Source organism: Octopus bimaculoides, chromosome 12 (genome assembly GCF_001194135.2).
Source record: "Octopus bimaculoides isolate UCB-OBI-ISO-001 chromosome 12, ASM119413v2, whole genome shotgun sequence".
NCBI classification, from domain to species: Eukaryota; Metazoa; Mollusca; class Cephalopoda; order Octopoda; family Octopodidae; genus Octopus; species Octopus bimaculoides.
In genome coordinates this window covers 65,929,862-65,933,963 of record NC_068992.1, presented here as the reverse complement: position 1 = coordinate 65,933,963, position 4,102 = coordinate 65,929,862, and the positions used below count along the sequence as shown (strand labels likewise).

The window sequence follows — 4,102 nt, the reverse complement described above, 5'->3', positions numbered from 1 at the left end:
ATATAGACACGCACATATGTATGTGTGTTCGTGTGAACATGTAATTTTAATCCATTCACTCCATCAACCTTTAATTTCATTAATGAGGAAACTATAAATTAACTACAAATTAACCGACAGAAACAAATGTAAATCGTTTTGCTTTTTTTATTTCCCCCTCCAAATTGCATTTGATTATTGATGGATTGTGAAATCAAGAGGGGCACGAAAGCAATGAGGCGTGACTCCGGTGGGCAGGGAGGGGTTGTAGTGGGTAGCTTTGCTGCTTTTGAGGAGAGAGAGGAGAATTAGTTTAGTTAGCGTACGATGCTGGGGGAATGAAGACATTGGTTTTAATGCAGAAATATTTAGTGGCGCCGCGATGGCGGAACATCATGAGTTAGAACTGATTTCCATTTGAAAATATGGACGGTTTGTTATATCGGGTGGATAATACAAAGTAGGAATAAGCAGGGTGTTGATTAGACTCCCACATTTTTACACGTAATTCTTTGATTGTTTGTAGCTGTTTTCGTTTATTATATTTTGTTATATTTTACACTTAATATGTTACTAACATAAAGTAGATTCTCGTGGCTTGGATAACGGAAAATGATAAAGTTTTAAATTTAAATTCTTTATTTAAAAGGTTATCTTGAATATAAGATGTATTTAGCTAAAATCCAAACAGCATTTGAAAGAATTAGAAACTTATTAAGTTTATTTCTAATTTAATCGTAAAAAAAACATGTTTAGAAGCTTTTTAATTGGATAAAATATACAAATTTATGCTGTCTTAGTGAAGGCTTAATAAATAATCTTTTAATGTTGTTTAATTAAAAATCTTTATTTTAAATATATTTTGTTTCATTATACTTCAGACTAATTATTTACGTTGTTAAATATTTACATTTACTTAAATGACTTTTCCATCAACAACATTCCCGATTAAGATTCTATTTTCCCCACTGTGATGTGCTTTTTAGGTCAATTTGAAAGAAACTTAGTTGTTACTTTTAGCATCTCATGCAACCACATAAAAGCTATCACATTTGAAAATATGTTTGCGTATGTTAGTTTTGTTTGTAACTGGCGATGAATGTCAGAGGGAAATTTGTTTGACAGTAAATTTGTTCACTAAATTTGCGTAACATTTCAGTGAAATATCTCAACCAGAAATACCGCATACATAAACAAAATAGTAAATTATAAATTTCAGTAAGTCATCTTTATTCGTGATACGGAATTTTTTTCTCATTTCTTTTTCAAAGTTTCACAATTGTGTAATGATAAATTTTTGAAGTGGAAAATAATACATTTACTTTACAAACAAGGAAATCGACTGCTGGGTCGATTCAGGAGAAAACAGATTTGTCTTCGCGTACCAAAGTTAAGAATTCTTAATACTAACAATTATTTTACATTCGTCTAACTCAGTCTTGAAACAGATTCGATACTCAGCTGAACTCTATTTAATTTTAGGTGCAGGCATGTATGTGTGCTTCAGAAGTTTCTCATGCAACTATGCAACTTCAGGATCGATCCTCCAGCACACGTATGTTGGCACGTATGTTGTGGTCTCAGACTGACAAAAGCTACGGGAGTGGAATTTTGTTGACGGAAACTGTAAGGAACCTGCCGAAGAAACTTTATAATTCTGATGAGTGTAAATTTTATACGTCACACCGTTTCACACTAGGAGCTGGTCGTTAGATCCCTTTCGCAGTGCCCCAGTCTGTTGAAATCATTTGAGCCATGTGGCTGGTCGGAGAATTTATTTTATCCTTTCCACCCACAAATCGTCGAGACTCTCAAAATATCAGAGTCACGTCCTTTGTTACTCTGATTAAGTCTTAAACACACAAAATCCGTTAGATTCACTTCAACATTTAAATTTAATTTGCCAAAATATTTTCATCGCTTTGAGACCGCGACCTGTTCACTGACAAATGCAGCACGGAATTTTGTGGTCCCAAAGCAGCGAAAATATTTTGGCAAATTAAATTTAATATTGAAGTGAATCTAACGGATTTTGTGTGTTTTAAATAGCTTATAAAGACCTTCCACACTGCAACTGTTTTCGTTCCAGCACATGATCACAGATCAGGTCACTTGCTATGCAAGTGCATCTCAATAATTTTACATTACAGCAAAACACAACACAGACAGACAGACAGACACACACACACACACACACGCACACACGTGTACATAATCTTGAACGGCTCCAAGAATCTCAGTTTTTTCTTTTCGCCTTAAAAATTGCCACAAAAACAATATTTTAGTCATCTCTTAACTCTGCCAAACCTACAATCTTTTTACAATAAAATTCTTGCCACAAAACATTGTAAAATGTCGCAACATTATTTGCTAGATCGATATTCATTTAAAATCACTGATTTTTTTAATCGATGAAAGAAATTATTTTTTTCTTCTTCTGTTTCTTTTTCTTTTCTTTTCACATTTATTTCGTAATTGTTTATATTTTTTAAATCTTTTTTCTTTTTTTGTAAAACTTCTTTGAAATTCTGACTTTGAATAAAAGAGGAATTTTGTGTTTGACTGACTTTAAAACGATTGATGATATGAAATCTGAATAAGAGCACAGCCGCAGGGCGATGTGAACGTGGTTATATGTAGCCATGTATGTGTATGTGTATATCTATGTCAATATGTGTGTGTATGCGTGTGTACTTGCGTTCGTTTTCCACTTGGCTTATGTTGTCTATTAAGCAATTTCCGCCCATCACTGTAACAGTGGCATAATTTCACAGTTGATATATAGTGTCTAGGATATCAGTATCCTAATTATACTTTTCATCTCCGTAACAATGCTTTTGCAGAGAATGGCGAACAGTGAACGTTTGTAAAGGAGGTAGGAACGTGAGTTTCTCTCTTTCATAACTTTACGACGGACATTTCAAAACTTGAAGTGAAATAAAACAGTTCTAACATTGCATTTAATATTTCAATCATCTCTAATGACAAGTAAGAGTTAACAAGAAGCCGACGGACCACGAACGTTTCTTGACCTCCTTCAGTACTGTCCTAAATTCATATTTATAAAGTATACACGTAGTGTTTGATGCCCTTATATAATGTCAGATACTCTTTTTATAGTACCCAATACACCATCATTTTTAGTCCTGAATTCATAATTTAATTTACGGTTGCAGACATCGTACGATTTGGTACATCTCACTATGTTGTACATTATAAGAATAACCAAGGCTGTTAGCGCTAAGTGAGTGACGAATTATCTTTAGATATAAACTATAGAAATGAAATACGTGAAAAACAAAGTTATAAGTATCTATTTCCTGAGGTGTTGTGATAGGTATTCTGTATCGTAATCGGCTCCAGGGTCCCCTGGAAAGTGATAAAAATAGTCCGTGCACTATCAGTGGGGTTGTTTTTCTTTTCTATAGAAAATTATGCTTTTTTTTGTCAAATACAAACTCCATTATGCTGTTTTGTATTCACTTCCTTCATTTCTTAACGCAGGATATTACCCACGATTTATTTCCATGTTTTTGTAAAATAAGTGTGTGGCGCTGGGGCAGGCGGTTCACTCAGAAATGAGGCCAAGGGTTCAGTCAAAATTGTGGTATGAGGGTGTATAACAAAATGAGGCTGTATTACAATATAAGGGCGCATAACGATATGGTGGGTGTATAAGAAACTATATAGGAGTTTATATCAAATACGGACGAGGTTTCACGTTTTTTTTTCCTACAAAATATTCATAAATGTTCTAAATTTCTACTTACGTTTATTCAAAGAATGGTAAACTTCTTGTACAAGAATAAATTCCCCTGAAAAATAAAAAAAGAATAAAATAATTATACAAATAATCTTAGTAAATTGGATTTGTAGGCGTTGTGTGCAAGCTTCTGTCTTAGCCATTTGTCCGCGCACGTGTGTCTGTGTGTCTGTGTCTGTTTGAGTGTGTGTGAATGCATTTGTGAATGTAGATATGGTACGCGACGCAAAAGAAGACATATGTACACACACACATGCACACGCACACACACTCACCTATAAATTCCCACATGCATATAACTTTATATATATATATATATATATATATATATATGTATATGTATACATGTATGTATATATA

The 4,102-nt window shown here is 33.6% G+C and overlaps 1 protein-coding gene across 3 annotated transcripts in view; it reads right to left on the bottom strand.

The window, feature by feature from the left end:
- The window catches only part of LOC106884476 (dopamine receptor 1), a 193,222-nt gene that overhangs the window by 47,381 nt on the left and 141,739 nt on the right, over positions 1-4,102 (bottom strand). For all 3 annotated transcript variants that reach the window (XM_014935878.2, XM_014935880.2, XM_014935879.2), the window contains one exon: positions 3,750-3,794. The gene's annotated coding sequence lies outside the window, so the exon portion shown is untranslated. The remainder of the gene's footprint in view (positions 1-3,749; positions 3,795-4,102) is intronic.